At 37.3% G+C, this 9,292-nt stretch overlaps 1 long non-coding RNA gene across 1 annotated transcript; it reads right to left on the bottom strand.

Annotated features, from left to right (window-relative positions):
- Positions 1-4,585: 4,585 nt before the first annotated feature.
- LOC111866954 lies at positions 4,586-5,814 on the bottom strand. Its single transcript, XR_002843251.2, has 2 exons — positions 5,054-5,814; positions 4,586-4,674 (listed from the first exon to the last, which is right to left on the bottom strand). It is a non-coding gene; the product is annotated as an uncharacterized LOC111866954 (long non-coding RNA).
- Between the last annotated feature and the right edge of the window lie 3,478 nt (positions 5,815-9,292).

Raw genomic sequence — 9,292 nt, 5'->3', positions numbered from 1 at the left:
GGTGGTCTCTTTCCTTCTGGCTTTCCCACCAATATTCTATATGTATTCTGTTTCTCCCCCATTCATGCTACATGCACTGCCAACCTCATACTCCTTGACTGACTCATTCTAATTACACTGGGAGAAGAGTACAAGTTGTGGAGCTCCTCATTATGCAGTTTTCTTGAGCCTCCTGTCACTTCATCTCTCTTTGGTTCAAATATTCTCCTCAACACCTTGTCCTCAAACACCTTCAGTCTATGACCTATTTTATTTGCAGATGATGCCAGTGTGTTAATCTCACATGCAAATCCAATTATGTTTAGAAATACAATAAACGAAGTATACAGTTTACTAGATGATTGGTTCAAAAAACTTAATGTCTTTAAATACAATGAAAACATATTATATAAACTTTACTGCAAAAAAACAGGTACAAAGGGATATAGGAGATTTAGTAACAATTATTACAAACATAAATCATACTAAATTTCTTCGACTGACCATTGAAAACGTTATGACCTGGGAAAGACATATCGATGAGGTAACAAAGAAATTGACTACAGCTTGTTACATGATCAGAAATATAAAACCAGTAGTATCTACGAAAATATTAAAAAGTATCTACTACTCATATTTCCATTCGGTTTTGATGTATGGTCTGATATTCTGGGGAAACTCATCGCATGCCGAAAGGGTTTTCAAATTGCAAAAGAGAGCCATAAGATTGATCAAAGGCTGTGATCTTAGAGAGTCATGTAGAGAACATTTTAGGGATATGAACATACTGCCCCTAAGATCACAATACATGTACTCATTAATTATGTTTGTAATAAATAATAAAGAAATATTCAATATAAATAAGGATTGCTATGGAAAAGATACTAGACAAAATATGAATATACATATGTACCAGGTCAATTTGGCGAAATATAGGAATGGGGTTTATCACATGGCTGCAAGGATTTATAATGGACTTCCAAATACAATCAAAATAATCTCAAATAATGCAAATAAGTTTAAAGCCAGTTTAAAAGAGTTTTTATTTGTGAACTCCTTTTATACATTAGAGGAATATTTTAATAGATGACAATGGCAACATTATGCAAAGGATAATTTATATATTTAACTTTTTAATTTGATTTATATTACAAACATATTGACAACTGCTTGATTTATAAGCAAGATGAGTTTATACTACTGGACGATTCATATATCTGTTGGTTGTGTAACCGTGTAAGGATTTTATGGAAAGAATGATGTGAAATTGACCAAGTAACTTCATTTTATCTGTAATAATACTTCTTATCTGTTTTGTTGTCAATATTATTATCCATATTACTTATCACCATTATTTTATATTGTATATTGATTACTGTGATATTGTGTAAACTCTTAAACTTGTTTTATATTGCAAACTATTTGACAGCTGCTTGATTTATAAGCAAGATGAGTTCATACTACTTGACGATTTCTATATCTGTTGGTTGTTTAAACCATGTAAGGATTTTATGGAATGTGAATAAATGAATGAATGTTCCTCCCTTAATGTCAGAGACTAAGTTTCACACCCATACAGAACCACAGGCAAAATTATAGTCTAGTATATTGTAATTTTTATGTTTTTGGACAGCAGACAAGACAAAAGTTTCTGGACTGAATGGTGGCAAGCATTACCCGAGCTCAGTCTCCTCTTAATTTCCTCCTCAATCAGGTTTTATTTGTTATCGTCATTCCCAAATATCTGAACTGTGACACATTTTCCAAACATCTGTTTCCTATTTTTATGTCATGATTTTGCCCTGCGTTTTGGTGATGTGACAGCAACATATATTTAGTTTTCTCTGTTTACTTCTAGACCAACCTCCTTGCTAGCATCAAAGTTTGTGTGTGTTTTTATGGTATCTGTATTATCATCCAGTAGATTCACATCATCGGCATAGACCAACAGCTTATGTGTCCCATTTTTTCAGTTCCACCTGGTTTTCCTGGACCTTCCTAGTGGCTTATTCTAAAGTAAAGTTAAACAGGAGTGGCAATAAAGCATCACATTTTAATCAGCCTAACTAGTTTCATGAGTACCCCAAATTCTAACAGAATATTGTACAATACTTCCCTTGTGACTGAATCATAGGCTTTCTTGAAGTCTACGAATAACTGAGGTGCTGTCTCAGTGTACTCCCATTTTTCTGCAATAACTGACAAATTCAAGAGATCAGATCAGTAGTTGATCTGTTAGGTCGAAACCCACACTGATCATCCCCAATAATTTCATTTATGTATGGACTTCACCTTGAGAGAAGAATATTGAACAAAATTTTGTATGAAGTTGATAGCAGTGATACACCCCGATAATTACTACAGTCAGTTTTATCACCCTTCTTGTGAACTAGTACAGTAATAGACTCCTTCCACTGTTCAAGCAATTTTTCCTTATGCCAAATAGAAGTAATTAGCTTATGAATCTTAGAACATAATACGTCACCTCCTGCTTGAATAAGTTCTGCCAGAATTTGATCACTACCTGGTGATTCATACATTTTCAATTTTGCAATAGCAATTTCAACGTCAAGAGGCCTAGGATCAGGTACTAACAGCTCAGCTGTATGTATTTCTATCTGCCTAACATCACTGACCCTATGTCCATTCAACAACAGAGTAGTAGTTCTTTCGCATATTCAAAATGTGGGAATCTACAAGCAGATCACCATTCTCATCCTTCACAAAGTTACTTCTAGGTTGGTAATCCCTTAAAGTTATTTATAAGTCTCTAATGTTATTGTTATTACTGTTCATTACAAGTTCACTAATTTTGTCTTCCAGATATTCCCTCTTTTTACTCCTGAAATTCTTGCTGGTTTCATGTCTCATATGTTGTTCAGGTTATTGCCATTTATTTTGCTTGGATCTTGTAACCACTGCAGTTTGGCTTGTTTCCTTTGACCTAATAATTCTGAGCATCCACCATACCACGGTGTAGGCTTCTTCAATTTAAAATAATTTAGACCCTCTTTAGCCTAAATTTTTATATTTTCTCTAATAGTTTCCCAAGCTTTATTAACATCCACCTCAGTGCCTATGTTTTCCAAAGTCGCAAACCTATTTGAGATTTCAACACACTACTGCTCTTTACCTTCTATCTCTATTAATTTCTTGAGATTGAATCTCTCCATAAAGAACTTGTGCGTTTGTGTATTCACTGCCAGTCTCTCTCCAACATTTCGCACCACCAGATAGTGGTCAGTATCACAATAATCTCCTGCCCTGAATGATCAGACATCAAGCATACTTGAATGCCATCTCCCATCTGTCAAAATATGGTCAATATGATTGTGAGTCTTACCAGCAGGAGAAGTCCAAGTAAATTTATGAATGTTACAAAGTGGGAACATTGTACTTTCAATAGTCAGATTTTTGGATGTGGAAAAGTTTACTACTGTAACTCCATTATAATTACTAATTTCGTGCAAACTCTCATTCCCAATCATTGGTTTCAAAATGTCTTCCCTGCCTACTTTGAAATTAAAATCTCATAAGAAAATTTTCATATGGTACTTCAGAAATTCATCATATACAAGTTCTAGTTCTTCAGGGAACCTGTTCTTTATATCATCAATTTTACCTTCTGTTGGGGCATGAACATTCAGAGCTATGATGTCACACCAGCGACATCTTAGTATTATGTATGAAATCCTGTCACTAACATACTCTACCCTGTTAACTGCTGATATGATTCTCTTATGTATGACAAAATCTGTACCTAATTAATGATTTTCATTCCCCCTTCCATAGAAAAATGTATATTCGCCTGTTGGTTCAGTGCCACCTCCGTCCCTCCCACTACATCTAACTTATATTCTGAGATTTCTTCTGCCACTGCCCTGAGTGAACCTGCCCTATACATACTTCCGACATTCCTAGTACCAGATCTCATAATGAAAATTACTAGTGGAAAATATAAATTATGAAGTCTCTTGTTACACAGTTAACTGCAGTCTCTAGTCTGAGTTCCTATCATCACTTTTTAAGGTACCTTCAGTATTGTCATGTGTTAGTAACTAGAAATGGGGTTTGGACCGATAATTTGATTTACTGAATGCTTGCAACTCATTTTTTTTTCTGTGGCACTACAGCCCCAATTTTGGCCTAGGCCTACTTACATGAAACTCTCTGTTTAACTTCGGTTTACTAGATCTTACACATGCGGTAAGACTCCTTGGGCGAGTGATCAGCTCGTCGCAAGGCCTCTACCCGTAGACAAACACAGAAAAACGCACACAAACATCCATGCCCTGAGTGGGATTCGAACCCACGATCCCGGCTTCCGAGCGAGTGAAGACAGCCATGCCTTAGACTGCTCGACTACTGTGACCGGCGTTTGCAACTCATAGCTACAAGTAACTATAACAGTCTTACTTACTTACAGGCTCTAAATTGTTGGAAGTGCAGAACACATAAAGTACTTAAACCTCATTTGATACATTGTAGCCTAGTTTAAAATTGCATTCAATGAAGAACATCCACTAACTTTGGTTTTCCAGCAATTGCAAGATGTTGGCTGATACCGTTTACTCCCATTTCCATTTCCATTTCCATTTTTTTTTCCCATTTAGTTACAACCCAGAATTTGGCAATCTTCATAGTTACTGCTGTAAGAACGTCAGTTCCACATGTACTTCACTCTTTGTAAGCCTTCTGAAACTGGAAGCTCAAGAAAAGTTCCTCTTTAGCTTGCAAAATCCTTGGTGAATAAATTTTATAATATAAAATTATTAATATAACAAGAACATAAGCCATGTCTTTTAAAGAAAAATATTCGATCTGCCATATAAAAATTCGGTGACATAAGTTCCAAATATTAATTACTTTTGGTGTGATGTGACTTTTTATGAGTCTGACAGTACAGTAATCAACACACACACCAATATCTATGAATATGTTGCATGATAAGCTGAACATTTAAGAAGTATTAAAGCTGGTACTAGGTAAAAGGTAAGGTAAGGTTGTCCATGCAATTAGTTAAGTTACACATAATAAGTTATGGGGAAATGGAGGTATAACTCCACATATTAACCTTAGCACTAGATGGAGGTGAGTGGTCACTGCATATAATAGCCACATCACCCCTGGAAAAGCATCTCTGGTACTCAGTGGATAGTAGGTTGGGTGGGCCCCAGAGCTGGTGTGGATGTGGTAGAGAAGGGACCTCTTGTGCTTGTCAGGAACTGAACTCAGATTCCTCAGTCATCCAGCCCATAGCTAGTGACTATGACTGAGATATCCTGGTTCCAAAGGGGAAATAATCAATATTTATTAATTTAATTAAAGAACAGATGACTACAGTGCATAAATGGTTAACCCACACGAACAGGATGGAGCAGCGTTTCTCAAACTATGGTCCGCGGACCACAAGTGGTCCTCGAGGTGTGCCCTTGTGGTCCTTCAAAGAAGACAGAAGAAAAAATAAAATTAAAATGAATTGCGTATCACACTATAGCTGAAAATCTCAGAGTTTCGAAATTACACATGGCAATCGTCTTTCACTTCTACATATCTGTGTGAGAAAAGGTTTGCATCAGTAAGTCCAATAAAAACAAAGTACCAAAATCGACTCGATGTATGTGACGATCTCCGACTTAAGCTTACCAACATACGTCCAAATATAGAACTGTGCAAGAATCAGCAGGCTCACCCGTCTCACTAATGTGAGTACCAACATTTATTTATTTTTTTAGCTAATAAGTTAAAGATTATCCAAATTCTAATAGCCTTGAATTATTAAAAAACCAATATGAATTTTTTTCTCTTAACTTAATTACTTAACCTTTAAACGCCGGACTTCGAAATAGTGGTAAACTTGAGCTGGCCAGAGTTTATTTAAATGCCTGCTGCTGGTACTCGTTTAAATGCCCGTTGCTCCCTTGCGTTTAAATGTCCGTTCCTGTTAGGCGGTTAATCAATTTTAAGCGTTGTGTTTAAAAATGCTGTATCTAGCACAATTTTTATGATAAATGGATGGTATTAACTTTATTTATATCAGCAAAGAACATAGTGTCGCATATTATAACGGAAGAATTGAAATTTTTAATACAAAGTGTTATACTCTATTTTCAATTTTTTGTGTTTTAATTTTGATGCGTACTGCAAAAATTGTTTCCCAGTTCTTCACAGAGTTGTTCTGCATTATAAATTCATAGAACGACCTGCCATGTTGTCACTGTCTACCTATGGCTCTACAGCCCTTGTGGATCTTGACCACTTTTTCGGTTTCTTAATCCATACACGGTAGGACTCCTTGGATAGGAGATCAGTCTGTTGCAAGGCCGCCATCTACACATAGAACAACACAAACAGAATAAATGCACACAGACTTCCATGCCTCAAGAGGGTTTCGAACTCATGCCTTAGATCGCGCGGACACTACAATCAGCCCTGCTGTCACTATGGACAATTATGGTATTGAACCCAAGTCATATTATTGAGAATTTATTCTTTAACTGCCTTGGTTGTGGCACAGCCTGGAATGCTTTCTGTATTCTGAAAATATCTTCATGTAATTAAGTGTTACATTGAAAAACATTATGCCAAACAAGTGCAAATACCAGCCAAAGTATTTACTGTACTTTTTATAATAACGGTAAAGTTGCACCTGTTCCTAACTAACATTTCATGAAGTGGATGTTGAGTTCTATATATTCCTAGTTTCATCAATACACAAGCCTTATTTTCTAGTTGCTGGAGTGGAGTGTCACTGAGTCCATTGATACTGCAAGCCTTAAATGAACCTATGATGCCAACCCCTGATTATGGATAAGTATGAGACATTACTGAAATAACAATTTGCAGGAGGAAGCTGAAAATGTGGGAGAAAACCCTGCTTATATGCCACTTTAGCCACCATTAACCCACTTGGACTATTCTGGGACTGAACCTGAGCCCCTATAGTATGAAGCCATTAACTAGCTGCTTGAGCAATGGCATGACCTATAGATAAAGTTAAAGGCCAATTTTGCTCCTCAAGTATGCATTTGATAGGTATGGACATGATGCCAGAAAATGATGATTCCCTGCCTGGCATCAAGCCCAGCACCCCCACCACCAACCATACTACCACCTTCACTGCTGCTGCTGCTACTACTACTACCACCACCACCACCACCACTTATGGGCACTGGCAGGAGGGGAAGTCAGGCGTCTCCCCTCAGTTTCTCTGGAAAAATAAGAAAATATTAAATGTTAAAACCAAGAATTAAAGTGTTTGAAAAATCTATTATTGTAAATGGGGTACGTGGTAGGGTAGCTGGTTGAGGCACTATGCTACAAGCCGGAAGGTCGCGGGTTCTAGTCCCGATGAGGTAATTTTTTTTTCAGTTGGCCTAATCCTTCCAGGCACACTATGGCCCTGGGGTCGACTCAGCCTCTAACAGGTATCTTCCTGGGGGGTGAAAGGCGGCCGGTGCTTAAGGCTGACAACCTTACCGCCATCTGTGAGTCGATTGTCTAGAAGATGTGGAAGCCTCGACCCCTCACAACCCTATAGGCCTCCACGGCCTGTTACAGGTATAGCCTTACATTTTATTATTTTAAAATACTTCTGGACAACCAGCAACAATTGAATGGCTAAACCCTTTGTGAAACTGGCAGTTCCAACTGGTCGAGGTGCATTTAATTTGCAGGAGAGGGTTGAAATTTTACTCATGTTACATGATAACAAGCACGTGACCCATCAAGGAGGATAGACAAAGTCTGCTGGGGACTCGAAGCAGATACCTATCGCATACATGATATGAACTGAATCCTGTATATTAATGGCGTCGAATGTATAATGTTAATAAGATGAAGCATGAATGGCGGACAAAGTAAAGAAACAAGAGAGAATTATCGTAAGGTACTTAATGTGTTTACGCCACTCCATCAGACACAGTTAAACACGTTGGTAATTAAACGTGACATGAATTGTTTCATGATCTGGAGATTTCCTTAACCTGTTTTTCACGTTCTGACTCTCTGAGACTATTCTGACTTGTAGGATTTGACGTTCTCACGGTGTTGCTGCATGTTATTTGAGCTTAAAAATACGTATAGACTAGCGATAAGTTTACACCAAGCTTGCTGCAATGCTCGCCGTGCTGGCTATGGCGAGAGCGAGGAAAGGGTGGAGGCAGAGTTGTGCACCTGCAGTTGACTCGTCTTTCGCTTGCTCTGCTGTATTCGCTGTCACTTCATCTGTTCCTACGTCAGTGTCCAGTGGCGGCTGGTTCGTTAGACGATCCTCGACACCCTCGCTTTTTAGACTACTTTCTTATTTTGAAAAAAAAAATGAAAGTAGGCATATGCGATCTCAATGCCCTCTGTGTTTACTCCTATCAACTTCTAAATTACTGAACCAGTCTTAATGAAACATGGTATGTATCATGGCACCTGAGCTCATTTCAACGGCGTACTTCATAAATCCCTCCCCTCAGTCTGTATGTCTATATGTGTGTGTCTCCTATTGTTGCTAGTTCAGTTTTATTTTATTTATTTTAATTTATTAAAAGAAGCCACAAGTAACTAGGAAATTTTAGCGTCAAATGACTGAAAGATACCGGTTCGTGATCTGAAAAACATTACATTTGCCAAACCGGCATTTGCATGGAGGGACTGAGGAAATCCAAGAAAAATTTCATTTAGGACAGGCAATGTTCCGGCCCCAATTCGAACTGAGCACCTCCCAAATAAAAATCAGAAGCGTTACCGACTGAGCCGCCTTTCTCGAGTCCTCACTTCATCAACTATACAATCACTAATAAAAGAAAATTTACCTAATAACGTTTCGTATTAATTGAGAAGGTCGCGGGTTCAAGTCCCGATGAGGTCATTGGATTTTTTCAGTTGACCTAATCCTTCCAGCCCCACTAGGCCCTGGCGTTTACTCAGCCTCTAACAGAAATGAGTACCAGGAATTAATTAAAAATAATTTTCCTTGGGAGTAAAGCGTAAGGCTGACAACCTTACCGCCATCTTTGAGCCGATTGTCTAGATCAGCGTTTCTCAAACTTTTCTGAAGTGGGGACCACTTTTGTAAGTCTGAACAGTTCTGCGGACCACCTTACTCTTGTTCCCTTCGAAAGAAAATTTATCATATTTTTAGCATATTTTAATACCAGTATACTTATATTTTAAAATATAATTAATTAAAATTAACGTAATTCAATTAATTTTATATTAGTATTAAGTAATTAAGTTAATAGAAGAAAATTCATATTCGTTTTTTAATAATTCAAGGCTATTAGAATTTGGATAATCTTTAACTTATTAACTAAAAAAATAA

Source organism: Cryptotermes secundus, unplaced genomic scaffold (assembly GCF_002891405.2).
Source record: "Cryptotermes secundus unplaced genomic scaffold, Csec_1.0 scaffold899, whole genome shotgun sequence".
NCBI classification, from domain to species: Eukaryota; Metazoa; Arthropoda; class Insecta; order Blattodea; family Kalotermitidae; genus Cryptotermes; species Cryptotermes secundus.
This window is presented reverse-complemented; position numbering and strand designations above follow the sequence as displayed.